This window comes from Coregonus lavaretus (genome assembly GCF_964263955.1).
Source record: "Coregonus lavaretus genome assembly, chromosome: 5".
Lineage (NCBI taxonomy): Eukaryota > Metazoa > Chordata > Actinopteri > Salmoniformes > Salmonidae > Coregonus > Coregonus lavaretus.
Window position 1 is genome coordinate 39,779,431 of NC_139992.1, and position 20,226 is coordinate 39,799,656.

At 45.9% G+C, this 20,226-nt stretch overlaps 2 pseudogenes across 2 annotated transcripts in view; one reads left to right on the forward strand and one right to left on the reverse strand.

The window, feature by feature from the left end:
* The window catches only part of LOC311129739 (protein O-mannosyl-transferase TMTC1-like), a 109,794-nt pseudogene that overhangs the window by 16,247 nt on the left and 73,321 nt on the right, over positions 1-20,226 (forward strand). The window contains exons 3-4 of the transcript XR_014615313.1: positions 2,574-2,647; positions 3,017-3,193. The product of XR_014615313.1 is annotated as a protein O-mannosyl-transferase TMTC1-like (transcript). The remainder of the gene's footprint in view (positions 1-2,573; positions 2,648-3,016; positions 3,194-20,226) is intronic.
* On the reverse strand, positions 11,729-13,343 carry LOC311129740 (E3 ubiquitin-protein ligase TRIM39-like; annotated as a pseudogene). The gene has a single exon. The product of its transcript is annotated as an E3 ubiquitin-protein ligase TRIM39-like (transcript).

Sequence of the window (20,226 nt, forward strand, 5' to 3'; positions counted from 1 at the left end):
GTTGGCAGCTGCATAGGCTATTCTCGTTGAGCAGTGGCGACATACTCTCTCTGTACATCGCCGTTGTAATCTACTGGGAAGCCCAAATGTTCCCAAACTGGAGATTTAAATGATGATGGAGAATCCTGGTTTAACGACCACACCACTCGCTATCGTACAGCACTAGTTCCGGGCTGCGCCTTATAAAAGGACAGTTTGACATGCGCCAATTAACATTTGAATTGTGATTACAACGTGCGCATAGGTTATATTTTATTTTTTTAACGGAATAGCCTGATGTATTTTTTTTCCAGCTCAGATTTACGCAAGAGGCCTAAAATGCAGTGTAGGCCTAGTGTTTAGTAAATATATTTTGTATGTATTCATTCGGGTTCACAGTGCGGACCGAACCGAGGTCCCAGTACCCTAACACCTCTACTACACACACACACACAGACACAGACAGAGACTGTGACAGAGGTTGGCTGTCTTGCCAGTTAGATTAAAAGGTTCTGGGACCTACTGTTATATTTACCGACTCTCCGGAGGGTGGCAATCAATCTACTTCTTCCCGTCCTTCTCAGCTATTGCTATCCCTCTCCTCCTTATCCCTCCTTCTCTCCATCCCCTGTCTTCCTATCCTGGAGGTTTTGAGATATATGATCTCACAACTCCTATCTGACCCTGTTAATCTCTCAGAGTCTGACTTTCTGTCTCTCTGTCTCTCTCTCTCTCTGTCAATTCAATTTAAGGGCTTTATTGGCATGGGAAACATATGTTTACATTGCCAAAGCAAGTGAAATAGATAATAAACAATAAAAAAAATTAACAGTAAACATTACACAAGTGCCAAAAGAATAAAGACATTTCAGGTGTCATATTATGTCTATATACAGTGTTGTAATGATGTGCAAATAGTTAAAGTACAAAAGGGAAAATAAATAAACATAAATATAGGTTGTATTTACAATGGTGTTTGTTCTTCACTGGTTTCCCTTTTCTTGTGGCAACAGGTCACAAATCTTGCTGCTGTGATGGCACACTGTGGTATTTCACCCAATAGATATGGGAGTGTCACGGTTTCGGCCGAGGCTGCTCCTCCTCCTGGTTCGGGCAGGCTTCGGCGGTCGTCGTCCCCGGAGTACTAGCTGCCACCGATCTTTGTTTCATGTTCGTTTGGTTTTGTCTTGATGTTGTACACCTGTGTCTTGTTAGTCCTATTTAGTTCTCGTTGTGTGTGTTTGTCTTTGTGTGTGATTGCTCTTCTGTTTCGTGTTGGAGCTACGTACTTCCCTCCAGTGTTTTGGAGAGGTTTTTCGCACATGTTAGTGCGCCGTTTGTTTGACGCCTGTGTGCGCCGTTATTTCGCCTTCGGGCTTATTGTGCTTATTTTCTACGTGAATATTGCACTAAAGTCTTTTGGACTGAGCTTCTGCGTCCTGCGCTTGATTCATGCACCACACCCACCTTCAGCACCCCTTGACAGGGAGTTTATCAAAATTGGATTTGTTTTCGAATTCTTTGTGGGTCTGTGTAATCTGAGGGAAACATGTGTCTCTAATATGGTCATACATTTGGCAGGAAGTTAGGAAGTGCAGCTTCAGTTTCCACCTCATTTTGTGGGCAGTGTGCACATAGCCTGTCTTCTCTTGAGAGCCAGGTCTGCCTTCGGCGGTCTTTCTCAATAGCACGGCTATGCTCACTGAGTCTGTACATAGTCAAAAATTTCCTTAATTCTGGGTCAGTCACGGTGGTCAGGTATTCTGCCACTGTGTACTCTCTGTTTAGGGCCAAATAGCAATCTAGTTTTCCCTAATGTTTTTTAAATTATTTCCAGTGTGTCAAGTAATTATCTTCTCTCTCTCTCTCGCTCTGTCTGTCTCTCTCGCTCTGTCTCTCTCTGTCGCTCTCTCGCTCTCTCTCTCTCGCTCTCTCGCTCTCTCTCTCTCTCCGTTCTTTATCTCAGTCCCAGTTGGACATGTCAGTGTGCTCATCCGGTCTGACTAACTGCCTCACTGCAGCAGAGACTTAAAACCTGCAGACCTCACTGGAACATAACGTACCCCAGACCCAAACAGAACTGTAACACAATCTAACATATCACCAACTAACATATCACAACCTAATGTATTGCCACCTAACTAGGTCTCTCTCTTGGAAAATAGGCTCAAACATCAGGGCACTTTGTGGTAAATGTACAGAAATGAGTCTAAATATTCATACTGTCTCATCTCCAACCTGCCCTGAACTCCCTCTGGACCTCTGCTGACAGACTGTACCATAACACAGTGTTATGTAACAGAGTTATGTGTCTCAGTGTAACCTAGCAACAGAATAGTCCCGTGTAGCTCAGTTGGTAGAGCATGGCGTTTGCAACGCCAGGGTTGTGGGTTCGATTCCCACGGGGGGCCAGTATGAAAATGTATGCACTCACTAAAAAACTGTAAGTCGCTCTGGATAAGAGCGTCTGCTAAATTACTAAAATGTAAATAGACTTCCCTATGAACACCCACTCTACTCTGTCACTAGTCTACAGGTTGTCTGGGTCAGCTTAGACACAGGACTAATGTAAACTCTGTGTGTGTGTGTTGCAGGTGTCTGGTATCGTGGGCAGGGCGGATGTCTTGGCCTGCATGATGTTCCTCCTGGCATTTCTCTCCTATATTAGGTAAGAAAACCTCTCTCTCTCTCTCTCTCTCTCTCTCTCTCTCTCTCTCTCTCTCTCTCTCTCTCTCTCTCTCTCTCTCTCTCTCTCTCTCTCTCTCTCTCTCTCTCTCTCTCTCTCTCTCTCTCTCTCTCTCTCTCTCTCTCTCTCTCTCTCTCTCTCTCTCTCTCTCTCTCTCTCTCTCTCTCTCTCTCTCTCTCTCTCTCTCTCACTCACTCACTCACTCACTCACTCACTCACTCACTACTCTGGAGGACGGATTGTGTAGAGTTTTTTACACTGTGGGAGGTTTTTTCTGTTTACTTAATAGCGCTCACTCTCTTCTCTCTCCCTCCCTCCTCTCTCTCTCTCTCTCCCTCTCTCTCTCTCCAGGAGTGTGGGTGTGTGTGGCTCCGCAGACTCTCTGCCCTCCACGGTGTCTGTGTGGGCACTGGGTGCCAGTCTGCTTCTGGGCACCTGTGCCATGCTGGTCAAAGAGACGGGCATCACCGTCTTCGGGGTGTGTGTGCTCTACGACGCCCTGGTGCTCTGCCGCAAGCCCCTCCTCTTGTAAGTCCACTCTCTGTGTGTGTGTGTGCGTGTCTGTGAGTGGGTGAGCTAAGATGGCTTGATTGCCTAAGAAGCCCTTTGTCACATTTATCAGCTTGTGTGTGTATGAGCTGGTTATATGCAATTAGCTGTATGTGTGTGTTGGAAAGAAAAACATATTTGTGTGTGTGTGTACCCTCCACCCAGGTCATTTCAGTATTCCTACAGACCAGGGTTCCTGTTATTCTCTCCTAACTGTTGACTGTTCTCCTAAAAACACAGTTAGACCAGCCAGTTCATTTGGTGGATCAGCCATCTAGAGAGACACAATAACATTTGTGTACCGTAACAGCATGGCCAAATGTTGGTATGGGAATGTCCTGGTTTCTGCCTCTCTGGGGTGTATATTACAGAGGATTGTAACACAGGATCAGACAAAGTGAGAGACGGGTGAAAACTACTGCTACATAGACAGCTTGTGTGTGTGTAGTCCACCCTGCCAAAGCCAGGTCCAGATGTTTTGGGGGCCTCCACCCCATGCAGTGTTGGAATGTGCTGGAATTAGCCTGCGTTCAGTGGGCTGGCCTCTGATAACGCATTAAAGGATTTTACAGTGAGGGTGTATGTTTGTGTGTGTATTAGGGGGTTATGTTAGGGTAACTGTCACAGGCATCTGTCATTGAGTCGTGTGGCAGCCGGACTTGAGTGTGTCTGTGTGTGTGAGAGTTTGTTTCTGAGTGTGTGTACGTCAATGTCCATGTGTGTCTCTGTGTGTAAATGTCCATGTGTGTCTCTGTGTGTAAATGTCCATGTGTGTCTCTGTGTGTAAAAGTCCATGTTTCTTTGTATTTTGATGTTTTTTTTTTGCGTTTGCTCATCACACCTGAAGACTGTTATCTCTAATTAACTAACTATCATTAATTGTTACCTGATTAAATTAAGCATGTAACAATTAACTCATTAGGATTTGGGGCACCACAAGAGCGGTTCTTTAAAGAGTTACCATCTCTTGAATTAAACTCTAAAAGGTATTTTACCAATCACATCTATAAACAGTCAACTTATTAATCATAACCTCGTATCATATCATCATTCTGAACAATCGTAACCTCCTTGCATCTGCAAAAACCTGAGCCTTACTTATGATTCAGTACTACACAAATTGGTTTAATTATTTATTTACGAGCTAATTAAATGGGAACACAGGATAAACATACACACTCTGCACCGGTTATTGACTGGAGAAAACAGGTCCCTAGTGGAATGACAACAACATGGCTTGTTAACAAGAAGAGATGGAAAGGGAGATAGAGAGGGACAGAGATAATACTTTGATAAATTCAGAAACAACGCTCTTTTACAGTACCAATATACTTTGCACACGAACCGCCGCCCTCTTTGAGTAAGAAATCATGAATGTATTTACGTAGAATGTCTGGTTCGTCATGTATCTCTCAGTGGACAGGACCGCCCTGGAAAGGGAGTTGGGCCTTCTTGCGCCACGCTTTTAAGGCTCTGATTGTCCAAAAGTTCCTGTCATGAGGTGAGGTGTATGTGTGGTGGAAGTCAGGCGCAGGACACCGAGGCTCAGTCCAACAGAGTTTACTCAAAATTCCAAAAAGGACACGGTAAACTAACGACCTCAAACAAAAAGAGGCGAGCATTTACGCACATGCGTAAAACACTAAATAACAAACAAGAAACGAAACACGCAACACAAGACAGGCGAACAACAACACACAACTAATCCAAACAAACACAGGGAACTTATAGGACACGTAATAATCACAAATCAGACACAGGTGCTAAGGACAGACAAAAGCAATCGCACATGTAAATGGTCCAACGATGGCAGCTAGTACTCCGGGGACGGCGAACGCCTTTGCCTGCCCGAACCAGGAGGAGGAGCAGTCTCGGCCGAAACCGTGACAGTTCCAACAAGTATTCTACTGTTGTTCTCCTCTGTAGTTGTCTGGTATCCGGTGACTTGTCATGTAGTCCTGAACAGAACTACAGAATAGATTTTTCTTCCCGGCGCTCTTGAAGTTGCTTCTTTGAAGATTGCCAGCCGTATCGATGGTTCCCCAGTGGGGTGATGAGAGTAGCAGGATGTTTCTACTTAAATTAGCTTTCGAAGATACCTTACTTAGGACAGCTAACCAGCCGTACCAGTGATAGTCCGGAGGTGAGTTTTCCTTCTCTACCTCGTATTGCAATTCAGAGTTCAAACCACTTGAGACGTGCAGCTGCAGCTTTACATCTTTCTGGTCTGCATGTTCATTTCTTTATCAATCCTTAATGCACTCTGGTCGAAAGGGGCGGATCCGTCAGGCTGACACACTCTCTGACCTCACTCGGTGCGTGGCTACTTACTGTGCAAAGTTTATGGGAAACAAATTATCTCTTATGGCTCCTAAAATCACATCCCTATCATAAGAAAAATACTTTAATAATTTTTCATATTTCATTCACAACGTATAGGATGGACATTTCACATATAAAGGGGGTATACTTTCCAAGTTACAGTATTTCCTTTATAACATTTTTAATGACATCACAAAATAACAACCCAATTGACATTAGTGTTCTGTAGACCGTTCTATGGAGCGTTCGAACTGTGTGAGTGCTACCACTGAGCAGGCTGACAGACAGCCCTGGACTACAGGCCTCTCATAGAGACTCTCACTGCTAAGCCTCTGAAATAGCCTTTAGTATTGTTGTAGTATTACAACAGCTGTACTGGTCTGATAGTGAATGAGTGCACCACTAACCCCTACTGTGGGCTGATGAATGGTGTATAGTACTAATGCTGCTACTTGCTTTTTGTGGCTTTGCTTTTTCTCTCTGTTGCTCTGGACTAAAGCTGCCTGCTAAGTAGTTTGTGTAGACTCCTGTAGCTTTAAGACACTGTTCTGTTGGCTAAGTTACAGTACAGTGTTGTCGCTTTTTCAGAAAATAGTGTTTTACTAGTTTTTTTGCGCTCTGCCATTGCGGTTGTATTCCCGACCCACACGCACACACACGGACGGACGCACACACACAGACGGACGGACGAACACGAACAGCTGTGTTGGCCTGCTGCCAGGCCTGGCTGTGTGTTTACATGGCACAGCAACATGCCTCTGCGTCTCTAGCCAGAAAACACACACAAACTGCACACACAACTTCAACTCCCTCCAGCCACCAGAGAACGCCCAGAGTTATGGCCACAATCTGGCACTGTGCCTGGGCCACAACCCTGATCTCTGCCCCCTCTCCTTCATCATCCACCAAAACCACCACTGAACAGTCATAACTCTTACACACTCACAAGCACTGCTCCTGGGACACAGTCCCCTCTCCATTCCCTCCTTCATGTGGTGAGCTCCATACCTCCAACCACCACCCCTAGGCACTTCAGTCTTGAGTCATACCCCAAACCAAGCACTGATCCTGGGCTTGGACTCTCTCTCATCCCCCCCAGACCAGCACCATCACTAATACCATCTGCTACTCACCACATTACGACACATCAACCTCACCACCATCATGTGGTGTGGCTATGACATCATAACACAACACGATGGAGAGATTAATGGAGATAGAATTTGAGGGGAAGGGAGGGAGGGAGAGATGAATTGGTGTGGGTGAGAGGGTTGTGTGTGTGACCGTGCGTTTGTGTTTTTGGAGGGCTCATGTGTAATCCTGTCTTTGCCCTATGTTAAAGCCCCAAAGACAAGCCCAGAGCCCTATCAGTGTCCGCTGTCTCTCCCCTGAGTTCTGTCTCAACCAGTGGTGACAAGAACTCTCTCTGAGGGATGGCGTGTGTGTTAGTGCAGGAGAAGGAATTTCTAATTTGACCGTACACACAGCATATTTCTTCTCTGAAAGCCTATCTGCCATGGGGCCTGCGGTGGGGAGACCTCGGACTGTGCGTGTGTGTGTGTGTGTGTGTGTGTGTGTGTGTGTGAGTGAGTGGAGCTGTGATCTGTGAATGAACCCAGCAGAAAGAATGGATGGAACAGAAAATAGTTGTATGTGTCTGCTGTGACCTCCACAGGCCCTGTTAGAGAGAGAGTATGTGTATGGATGTGTTTCAGAAGGCATAGAGAGAGGAAGAGGAGAGGGAGAGAGTATTCAGTGAAAACACACTATTTTCCGGCCTCTCGTCTCACTGTACTGTCTTTGATACTGATGCCAAGGAACAGGAAATACGGATCACCTCAGGAATTCAGCAAGGAAGATCCAATAGCATTTCCAGCCAAACCCCCGCTTTTCTTGTCTGTCTGTCTGTCTGTCTGTCTGTCTGTCTGTCTGTCTGTCTGTCTCTCTCTCTCTCTCTCTCTCTCTCTCTCTCTCTCTCTCCTATCTCTTATCCTCTTTCACTCTCTTTCTCCTCCTCTCTTTCCACCCCGCCATCTCTCTTTTTCTCTTTTCCCCCTCTCCCACTCTTCCCTCCAGTCACCCTTTGTACTGGACTGCAGTAGCTGTCAACATGCATTAGATATGCGTTGGAGATAGGTTAGTGATATGTTGGGGTTGCGTTAGATCTCTCCCCATGCCTGTCCCGTGCCTGGCTCTTTGATATGCTCGGAAGATTTAATAGATGCTGATTTAATTTGGGCCTTACATTAACAGCTGTTGGTGTTTAATTATCTACAAGCTGAACTAACTGATGGATCTGAGGGAGGGAAAATAGAGAGAGAGAGAGAGAGAGAGAGGGAAGGAATTGAGGAGGGAGAGAGAGAGAGCAAGAGGGAAGGAATTGAGGAGGGAGAGAGAGAATTGAGGAGGGAGAGAGGGAGAGAGAATTGAGGAGGGAGAGAGAGAGAGAATTGAGGAGGGAGAGAGGGAGAGAGAGAGAATTGAGGAGGGAGAGGGAGAGGGAGGGGAAAATAGAGAGAATTGAGGAGAGAGAGAGAATTGAGGAGGGAGAGGGAGGGGAAAATAGAGAGAGAGAGAGAGAATTGAGGAGGGAGGGAGAGAGAGAGAGAGGGAGAATTGAGGGAGAGGGAGAGAGAGGGATAATTGAGAGAGAGAGAATTGAGGAGGGAGAGCGAGAGAGAGAAAGAGAGTTGAGGAGGGAGAGGGAGGGAAAATAGAGAGAGAGAGAGAGGGAAGGAATTGAGGAGGGAGAGAAAGACAGAGATAGTATGTGAGTCTGTGTGTGCACTGTGTCTCCTCTCTGTAATGAGAGCCCATGGGCCACAGCTCTCTGGCCTGTTTGGAGACCTGTCAGTGATAAGCAGAGTATGTGAGCGGTGGGAAATCCTGCTCATGGAGAGGTGCTCGCTCACCACTCCGGCACTCCACGTACTTTCCAACGGCTCAAAAAAAAACAGACGCCACAAATTCGCTCCATTCATTAAAATCACAATTTAACCAACACCTATCTATTTTTGTGGCTACTTGGACATACCATTTGGTTTTGAAGTATTGATTATTACTATTATTATAGTCTATAAATTGTGCATATAGGCTGTGACTCAGAATTAAATCCAAAATAAACAAAAAATGCCTTATTAGGCTCAGTCTACAGTGCCTTTGAATTCATTTTTAGAAACACGAGTTTGACCAGTTTGTGGCTTCAGGCTCCACGCTTGCAGAGCCACTGGGGATAAAAGGTTTTTAGGCAAAATATTTAGTGAACTCCATGACAGTAGCTAAAACAAGGGGCTATAGCAGCACACAAGTAGACTAAACATGCATGCTGGGCCGGGCATGCCCTGAGCTGGTGACGTGAGCGCTACTGGAGCGAAATTGGAGCGGGCGAGAAGGACGCCAGCCTTTGGGAATCTCACTCCGCGCTCCAGTCAAATTGGGCTCCAGTTCTACTCACATACTCTTGTGATAAGCGGTCCAGAACTGTGATTTAACAACGTGACAATGGAGGGAGAGCAAGAGAATGAGGGGTGAGAGAAAGAAAGGAGGAAAGTAAAGGGAGCGTGCAACAGAGAGGAGGCACAGAGAGTGATGGAAAAGAGTGAGAAGAGAGAAAGAATGGGTGAGAGAGCGACAGAGGGTATAAGAGAGAGAAAGATGAAGAGAGTAAGAGAATGTCAGAGTGATAGCCATCATGTCCTTCTCCTGTGTATCTGGCCCAGTGGGGTGTGCGGGCCTGTTTTTAGATGGATGATTGCCCTGCATTGTCATTCAATTAGCCCCAGGGACCCAACACATGTGCCAGCCCCCCCCCCCCACAAACACACACACACACACAGGGCAGGGGCCTGAACACTAATTGGGAGATTGTTTTGTAAATGTCTCATCAAAAAGATGTGGTGATTGTTGTTGTAGTGAGCTTTTTTTCTCCTGCCTAATTTGTTTGGCACCCGTTTATCGCCGGCCCACGCAGCTGGAGACAACCAATCGGATGGGTTTACCGAGGTTTTAACCCCTTCCTGTCTGGGTAGAGAGCACAGTATTTTACACTACAGTTGCAGTATATTTATCACACTGCATGCTCTTATTCCAAGCAACCTTATATACTGTATATGCTTTCTAAAAGTGCCCCGCATATGGAAATACAGAACTCCTCTTACAGTGATCACATCTGTGCAGGGGCATTTGATCACTGTAAGTGGTTGACCACTATAACCACATTCACTATAAGCAGAGTGTACTTTATGGTTAATACAGTGCCATTTGAAACACAGCCGGAGCCAGTGTTATTATGAGCCGTGTCTCTGCCCTGTGAGTTAGCCCTCCTCCAGCTCCATTAGGTCTGTGTTAGCTCTGCCAGATAATGTCATCTCCTCCAGGCATGTTTACAGATGGCTAGGAGATATGAGGGGCCCATCACACTGGGTAATGTGTTTCTGACTGGGGCCCTCTGCTTTAAAAACATTCAGACAGAGAGAGCTGGGTTCCAGGGGGGGGGGGGTTGTGAGGGAGGAGTGTGTGTGTGTGTGTGTGTGTGTGTGTGTGTGTTGTACGGTATGAGTGAAAGCATATGGCTGACCAGAGAGTTCAACTTTGAGTAGATCTCTCCATAAACCTGCATACTTACACAATTTAACGCAAGTTAGAGTGTGTGTGTGTGTGTGTGTGGACGTGTGTGTATCTGCTGTATTTATGATCTTGTGTGTTTGATTGGAGACAGTGTCCCTCATTCTTCAGGGGAGGACCAGAACTGTCAGTTGAGTTTCTTGTTAGGATTGATCTCTGTCGCTTTCTGTAGGAGGTGTTCTGCTCCACCTGCCTTGCTTGTTCTTCTAAAGATACCTCTAATTGACAGAAACACACACAATTTCTGTTGTGACACATTTTCTCTCTCTCTGTGCAATGGCCTCAGGGGAATCTTTGAAGTCAGTGCATGTGCAATTCCATTCCTTACTAGATTTGAATGTATTGGGTATATGTTGTGAAATTGTTATATATTACTTGTTAGATATTTCTGCACTGTCGGAGCTAGAAGCACAAGCATTTTGCTACACCCGCAATAACATCTGCTAAACACGTGTATGTGACAAATAAAATTTGATTTGATGTGGTACAATTATCCCAAGCAATTGTTACTGTTTTTAAGTGTATGTCTTTTTAAAGTTGGTTTTGAAAAGTCGATGATAAGACAGAGTATCTAATAAGTCCCTGAAGGTTGTGTGTCCTTGTGTAAATGTGTGTTGGAGAGATGTTTTTTTAAATGTTTCTGTGAGTTCTTTTGAGATAAAATGCTTTGAAGATTATGTTTGCTCAGACAGAACCCTTTGAAACTTCTAGAACGTGAAGAAGCCTCTGAAGAGAGTCTGTTTTTACCCATGAAATGGAGCACTGGAGCTAATAGTGTGTGTATGTTTTTGTGTGTGTGTGTGCTTGCGTTCGCTGCTGGATAGCTTTCATGACTCGTTAGGCCATCAGGGCATGTCTAATTGGGAGATCTGCTAAGTGTTTTCTGTAATCAAATATGGGGATTGACTTGAACAGTTTACACGCTGACCTCTGGTTAATCCTATAGTGTGTGTGTGTGTGTGTGTGTGTGTGTGTGTGAGAGAGTGCGTTTATGTGCATGCCTGTTTGTGTTTGAGTGTGTTTTATTCAAAGGCTAACTCAGCTCTAATGCTTTTTAAATGCACCTGAACATTTGACATTTGCCACATTAGGGGAAAGCATTGTGACAGCTGGTCAAAGCAATACAATACTGTAAAGCCTATCTGTTATCTACACTGTGATACATCACCCTCTTAAACTTTAATGTCCATGCCTCCACTGTCTTTTGCCAATACAATGTTGAACAAAGACATTCAATATGTGTATTAAAACATCTTTATTAGCAGTAAAGATGGATTGTTTTGTCCCAGCAATCATTTTGAAGGGAACACATTTATATTGCAGGCATTGCCATCTATTCTTGCTAACCACTGTTACAGTTTACTGACAGTGTAACAGAGGGACAAGGAGGTTGAGAGGGTTTGAGAGAGTTATTTGATTGTAAGATTGCAAGGATATAAATGGAAAGTTAAATTATTCACTTTTTGATGTGACTTGACTTAATATAGGCTACTGATTTGTAAACGTTAATGTATGATACGTTACGAAAAATAGGTCCCGTTCCAACAATACATCTCAGAGACTTGTTTATCAGTCTGTGTGATTGACAGGAGAGATGATCAGAGGGGTAGAGTTTTTACCACCATCATTAAGACAGGGGCTCATTAGTGGATAGTGTTTCTCAGTGAAGGTACAGCCAGTGTAAGAGTAGATATGAGACCTGGCCTCCACATCATAAAAGGAGACCTGACCCTCTTCATAATCCACAAACACCCCCACTTTCTGGGGATTCTCTCTCAGGGAGAGGGGGACACCAGGGCCAGCGAGAGCCTTGTACTCTCCATTCCTCAGCCACACAGTCCAATATCCATCCTCAGGGGTCAGTGTGATCTGCCCCTTCCTGTTGACAGACTCTCTGGCCACTCCTAAAATCCACTTAGTCTTTCCCTTAACCATCACCTCATAGTAAAATCTACCTAAAGAGAAGCCCTCCTTTCCAAGGACACAAGTAGATATATCAAACCTCTTTGTGTTGTCAGGAAGATTCTTTATTGTGTCTCCATGCCACAGATGTTTCCCATCTTCAGACAGGATAAGTTTGGGATGTGCTGTATCATGGTCCAGAGTCACATCCACTGCAAACTGCTGATTCCTCTTCAGTTTGACTTCAGGCAGCTTCTCCATCTCTTTATTCAGTGGCTCCTCCAGCTGAGACACAGCTCTCCTCACAGTCCCCACACACAGATTACTATTAACACTGATCTCAGACCAGTCCTTGATGGGTGGAGGGGTGCAGAGGGATGGGAAGCTCTGGAGGAGGTGGAGATGGTCCTCAGTGAGTGAGAGCTGCTCCAGCTCAGTGCTTCTCCTCTTTAGCTCAGTGATTTTCTTTAATTAACCCTTCAGCCTGCCTCTCTGCTGCTTTCTGCTTCTCCTCAATCACCTCAATGAGCTCAGCCTGGCTTCTCTCAATGGAGCGCACCAGAGCAGTGAAGACCTGTATACTGTCTGATATCTCTCTCTCTGTATCTCTCTTGCTGAGATCTACTGATTGTTTGATCTCCTTCACCTTCTGCAGTCGCTCCTGGATTATCTGCTGCACTTCTGCCTCAGTCTTCCCCAACTGAGCCTTCCTCTCCCCATACCCGTCCTCTAGAGGGACAGTGTCATGAGTCATGTGGTCTGTTTTAAAGCACAAGACACAAAGACACATCTGTTCAGTCCTACAGAACAGCTCCACGAGTCTGTCATGCTTCTTACACATCCTGTCTTCCTTGATCAGCTTGTGTCTCTTTAAGGCTGCAACTCTCTGAGGTTCCAGGTGAGTCTCACAGTAAGAGGTCAGACACATCAGACAGGACTTCAGGGCCTTGAGCTTCATCCCAGTGCAAATGTCACAAGGGACTTCTTGGGCTTTGGCTTGGCGTTGGTCTGGGCTTCTGGTAGCTTTCACTTGAACTGACTTCCTGAACTGAGCAGCCATCTCAGAAATGAAAGTATTTATGCAAAGCTCGGGCCTCCTGTAGAATTTCTCCTTACACATTGGACACTGGCACAGGCACAGGTCATTGCTATCCCAGTACTGTCTGATACAGGCCTTGCAGAAGTTGTGTCCACATGGAGTGGTGACCGGCTCAGTGAACACATCCAGAGAGATGGAGCACAGGAACTGCTCTTCAGACAGGAGACTGCTGGAGGTGGCCATATCTAGACAGAAACCAGAGGTGAAACAATAAAGAATTTCCTGATATCTGTCAGCTCTCGATTGTTTCAGCTTTAGAGTTGTCAACATGGCCTTATGGGATGATATTAACCAAACCTAATACATGGTTTAAACATAGAAATCAGTAGTTTTACATAAGAGAGTTTAAAGAAGCAATCTGCAGTAGCTACAGTCATATTTGGACTTATAAATGAATGATATGTACCCATTGATTCTTGAAGAATATAACTTATAAATGCCTCATGAGCTTAGTTCAACTGTCCTACCCCATCAGAACCCAAAATATAAGCTTGGTTTACTCCAATGTTTGTAAACAAAGTAAATGTAAACAAATACTGGTTAGCCTCAAAACATGGTTAAAACTATAATTTTTATATCATTTACATTTACATTTACATAATTTAGCAGACACTCTTATCCAGAGCGACTTACAAATTGGTGCATTCAATTTATGATAGCCAGTGGGACAACCACTTTTTTTTTTTATGGTGGGGGGTAGAAGGATTACTTTATACTATTCCAGGTATTACTTAAAGAGGTAGGGTTTCAAGTGTCTCCGGAAGGTGGTCAGTGACTCCGCTGTCCTGGCATCGTGGGGGAGCTTGTTCCACCATTGGGGTGCCAGAGCAGCAAATAGCTTTGACTGGGCTGAGCGGGAACTGTGCTTCCGTAGAGGTAGGGGAGCTAGCAGGCCAGAGGTGGATGAACGTAGTGCCTTCGTTTGGGTGTAGGGTCTGATCAGAGCCTGAAGGTAAGGAGGTGCCGTTCCCCTCACAGCTCCGTAGGCAAGCACTATGGTCTTGTAGTAGATGCGAGCCTCAACTGGAAGCCAGTGGAGTGTGCAGAGGAGTGGGGTGACATGAGAGAACTTGGGAAGGTCGAACACCAGACGGGCTGCAGCGTTCTGGATAAGTTGTAGGGGTTTAATGGCACAGGCAGGGAGCCCAGCCAACAGCGAGTTGCAGTAATCCAGACGGGAGATGACAAGTGCCTGGATTAGGACCTGTGCCGCTTTCTGTGTAAGGCAGGGTCGTACTCTGTGACTGTTTCGAGCATGAACCTGAAGGATCGGGTCACCGCTTTGATGTTAGCGGAGAACGACATGGTGTTGTCCAGGGTCACGTCAAGGTTCTTTGCTCTCTGGGAGGAGGACACAATGGAGTTGTCAACCTTGATGGCGAGATCATGGAGCGGGCAGTCCTTCCCCGGGAGGAAGAGCAGCTCCGTCTTGCCGAGGTTCAGCTTGAGGTGGTGATCCGACATCCACACTGATATGTCTGCCAGACATGCAGAGATGCGATTCGCCACCTGGTTATCAGAAGGGGGAAAGGAGAAAATTAATTGTGTGTCGTCTGCATAGCAATGATAGGAAAGACCATGTGAGGATATGACAGAGCCAAGTGACTTGGTGTATAGAGAGAATAGGAGAGGGCCTAGAACTGAGCCCTGGGGGACACCAGTGGTGAGAGCACGTGGTGTGCGGAGACAGATTCTCGCCACGCCACCTGGTAGGAGCGACCTGTCAGGTAGGACGCAATCCAAGAGTGAGCAGCGCCGGAGATGCCCAACTCGGAGAGGGTGGAGAGGAGGATCTGATGGTTCACAGTATCAAAGGCAGCGGATAGGTCTAGAAGGATAAGAGCAGAGGAGAGAGAGTTAGCTTTAGCAGTGCGGAGAGCCTCCGTGACACAGAGAAGAGCAGTCTCAGTTGAATGACCAGTCTTGAAACCTGACTGGTTTGGATCATGAATGTTCAGTCTCAACTATCATCATTGTCTTATGGGATAATGTTAACTAAACTTTAATACATGGTTTTATTATAGAAAGCCGTTTGACAAAATATAGTTTAACATACTAAAGATAAGAAACAGAGGAGTTTAGATTCACCTATCCATGTAAATCTCTCTACTCACCTGTGTCTATGTGAGATCGGTGCTGTCTCTAGCCTGGAGACGCTGAAGTTGTTTAAGAGAGAGTTTGAGATACACAGTATGTCTCTCTACTTTACTTTAGTTTCAGTTCAATAAAGTGATGTTGAAATGCTCCTCCCCTGATTCTGCCATGTGCTTTTCTCTTCCTGGAACAGAGTTAACCCTTTGCATGGTTGAACTCTCTCTCAGTTCTCTTAGACCAAAGGTACAATCATAATAACTGCTTGAAATCTTAAAAGATAAATGTATTCATAAATGCATTATTTTACCATCTCAAGTCAACCAAGACAGTGACATCAAGAGGACAGTTTAAACAGGGCTGTTCTCATCATTTTCGCCGGTCTAGATAGGAAATACCATGATCACCAAAGTGGTTTTTGTGTTGTTATTTTCACTGGTGTATTTTTAGATTTGCTGTTAAACATATAACTCTCTTCTTAAATTACTAAGCTCCTTCCTTTGAAATATTATTGTGTGTGTCGGTGTTTACTGCACTGTAAGGTTAAAGTTCTCTTACACTGTTTTTATAGTTTTTCAACCATCATTGCTTTAACCTCTTAATAACTGTTCCACATGGAGATGAGCTGTAGACAGACTGTTATTAATGAACACATGGTATTCAGTTCCTACCTCTGTCTATTTATTATCTGTTCTCAAACATGCACCCCAACACTCTCTACATGACTAACTGATATGTATTCAGTGGAAAGGATCTCCTCTTCCTCTTTTCCATTCACCACAGAATATCTGTTATCATAACAGTATATACACAGTGATGCATCATCCACTTAAGCTTTGGAGTGTATATGACCCCATTGTCTTTCGCCTATGGAGGGTCGAACATAGTAATATGTGGACAAAAGAATAATCAAAGTTGTGCAACTTTTATCACTGTTTTTATTCAAGTTTATTTCATTTGATAGTTTAGTCAGTAAATATAATAATTTATTTGTAAGGTTAAGACAGAGATCAGAGTAGGGCTGACCCCATTTAGTCGACTGGCAGATGGTTTGGTCGATAGGCTGTTGGTCGACCAAGATTTCTTTAGACGAGCAGTAGCAATTATATTAATAATATCATGGTGTGCAAGACACCTGTCTGATTGGCGCCTGTCTGAGTGGACTGATCCACTGTGGAGGTCGTGGGGATGGCACAGTCTATCACTAAGACATGTGCTACTGAAATTGTATATGGTTATATTACGTAGGAACAATGGTGCAACACAAATAAAAATTATATTATTTTATAACAGATGCGCTTTCTCCCGCGTTGGATAGCTGCTGCTGTCCGCGGTTCTGAAACATCAGTGCGTTGTTGCTATGTGCATAATAGCAAAGTTAACCAGCATATTGGTGTTGAGAACAATGCGGTGGAGGCAGCAGCGGAGTTAGGAGACGAGAAAACAGCCCTTGCCTTAATTGTCAGAGAAAAGTGAGGAGAGAGGAAACCCCAACTTAATTAGGTCTATAATCAATAGCCGTTATAATAGGCTTCATAAATCATCCAAATATATCTACAGAAATAAGACAGATCCTGCTTCTGTTTGAGTGTTTGTTTAATATCCTACTAATTCCGTGAGCACCAAGTCTCACGCAACCACAACATGTCGGATAAACAATTTCCCCCAAAGGCGCGGACTGCGACCGCGCCAACCAAACACCACAGGGGAGGGGCCGGGTGGGCATTCCGCCTCGGAGGCGGATCCGGCTCTGGGCGTGACCACCACTCTCCCTCTCGCCCTCGTGGTCTGGCCCTGCTGGCCGGAGCTGGACTGAACACCGGTGGAGCGGATTGCTCTGGCTCCGGCGTGGAGCAGCTGACCGGTGCCGGACCAGGCACAGGTGGAACAGGCACGGACCGTGCCGGACTGACGACGCGCACCACTGGCTTGGTGCGGGAACGGGCCGGACCGGGCTGACGACGCGCACCACAGGCTTAGTGCGAGGGACAGGAACAGGCCGGACCGGGCTGGCGACGCGCACCACAGGCTTGGTGCGAGGGACAGGAACAGGCCGGACCGGGCTGGCGACGCGCACCACAGGCTTGGTGCGAGGGACAGGAACAGGCCGGACCGGGCTGGCGACGCGCACCACAGGCTTGGTGCGAGGGACAGGAACAGGCCGGACCGGGCTGGCGACGCGCACCACAGGCTTGGTGCGAGGGACAGGAACAGGCCGGACCGGGCTGGCGACGCGCACCACAGGCTTGGTGCGAGGGACAGGAACAGGCCGGACCGGGCTGGCGACGCGCACCACAGGCTTGGTGCGAGGGACAGGAACAGGCCGGACCGGGCTGGCGACGCGCACCACAGGCTTGGTGCGAGGGACAGGAACAGGCCGGACCGGGCTGGCGACGCGCACCACAGGCTTGGTGCGAGGGACAGGAACAGGCCGGGCGTGACAGTAATAAAAGCTTTACACATTTTTCCGTTAGATCAGCCTCTCTGGTATTACTTATCATTTATTTAGTGTTGTTTACACTCTTCCAAATTGTCAGAAAAATTATATTTATAATAATAACTCTCCTTCTTATTGTTATTATTACTATTGTTATTATTATTATTATTATTATGATCATCATTATAATAAGTAATGTCGTTATCATTAGTAGGCTTAGTATAGCAGCCATGTATAACCGCCATCGAGCTGTAGGCCAAAGAACACATCCTGTTTAGTCTTAAAACCATAACTTACTTCAATCAATCAATCAATCATTCGTTCATGTCATCACACAGCATATGAGTCATTCATGATTTGAAATGCAATCAAGCATTTTCTTTTAAAAAATAAAATAAAGCGATCCTTGAATAATTTGCGTAAACAATAGATAAACTGTTCCATTTTGGAAATTGCATTCACAAAGTCTTTGCTGTAATAAAGGCTTTACAAGAAAACAAAAAAGCATTACAACAGACTCTCTGGTATGCTTATAATGTATTTAGTGTTTACATTGTTCCAAACAGTCAGAAAAATGATATTGTAAGGTCAGGTCTTCTGTAGAATTTCTCCTTACACATTGGACACTGGCTCAGGTCAGTGCTATCCCAATACCCACTGATACAGGCCTTGCAGAAGTTGTGTCCACATGAAGGGGTGACAGGCTCAGTAAACACATGTAGACAGACAGACAGACAGGCGACTGCTGGAGGCGAGGTCAGTACAGTACAGGTCAGTACAGGTGCATCAAAGGGACCGAGAGAATGAAAAACAGCTTCTATCTCAAGGCCATCAGACTGTTAAATAGCCATCACTAGCACATTAGAGGCTGCTGCTGCCTATTGAAATCACTGGCCACTTTAAGAAATGGAACACTAGTCACTTTAATAATGTTTACATATCTTGCACTACCCATCTCATATGTATATACTGCATTCTATTCTATAATATTCTACTGTATCTTAGTCCATGCCGCTCATCATTGCTTGTCCATATATGTATTCTTAAATCCCATTCCTTACTAGTTTTGTGTGTATTTGGCATATGTTGTGAAATTGTTAGATATTATTTGTTAGATATTACTACACTGTCGGAGCTAGAAGCACAAGCATTTCGCTACACCCGCTATAACATCTGCTAAACACGTGTATGTGGCAAATACAATTTGATTTGATTTGGAGGTGGCCATATCTAGACAGAGACCAAAGGTGAAACCATAAAGCATTTACTGGAGTCAGTTGGCACCCTATGGTACTGCTTTTGATAGTTTCCAGTTTAGATATTTAAATTCTTATGGGATCACCTATGGTATCAATCAATGTCTTTACATAGCATACATTTGTCATTGTCACGGATTCAGCCGGGGCTGCTCCTCCTCCTTGCTCGGGCAGGCTTCGGCGTTCGTCGTCCCCGGAGTACTAGCTGCTACCGATTGATGTTTCAGTGTTTGTCTTGTTTGGTCTTTATTGTTTACACCTGTTTCCCATTATGTTAAATTGTATTCCCTTTAAAACCCCTGTCTCTCATTGTTTGTTGTGTGTGATTGTTTTCCGTAAGGTCGGCAGTTGCTGTTTGTATGCGAGTATTGTTCCTCCCTGTTAGGAGGTTTTGTTTTGTATGTTCCTTTACTGTGTAGTAAAGTACATCTGCCAGTAGCTCGGTGTCCTGCGCTTGACTTCGTTCACCGCATACACGTCACCTTGACAGAATCACACACCACACATGGAGTCAGCAGGAGCGGCGGTGCCAGCTGGATCAATGGAAAAACGCGTCGAACAACAAGCGGCCATGACCCAGGCTCTCGGCACCGCCATGGAACGGGTGGTGAGCACTATGGAGCGATGGGAAAGAGGGGGTCTGCCTACACCTCCTCCGACGATACCACCACCATCGACGATGCCCATCGCTTCACCTCCGGGGTCCAGTGGGATTCGGCTCTCGCTCCCGAGGGCTTATGATGGCACAGCTGCCGGGTGTCAGGGTTTCCTGCTCCAGGTTGAACTCTACCTGGCAACCATCCACCCAGTGCCCTCGGGATACGAGAGCGTGTCCGCCCTCATCTCCTGTCTGTCCGGCAAGGCGCTGGAGTGGGCCAACGCCGAGTGGGGGGGAATAGATGCCGCTGCTGTCAACTATGCGGAGTTCAGCGTCTATTCCACCTCAGACAGGGGAGGAGGAGCGCACAGGAGTTCGCACTGGACTTCCGGATGCTAGCTGCCAACGCGGGATGGAATGAGAGGGCCCTCATCGACCACTACAGATGTAGCCTGAGGGAGGACGTGCGTAGGGAATTGGCCTGCAGGGACACCAACCTCAGCTTCGACCAACTGGTGGACATTCGCCTGGATACCCTGTTGGCTACCCGTGGACATCCGGATTCAGGGCCGTCCATTCCATCCCCCGGCACTTCCGAGCCGACCCCTATGGAGCTCGGAGGTGCTGGTGCTAGGGAGACCAGGAGAGAGACCAGGAGAGAGGCCGTCCCCTGCACCAACTGTG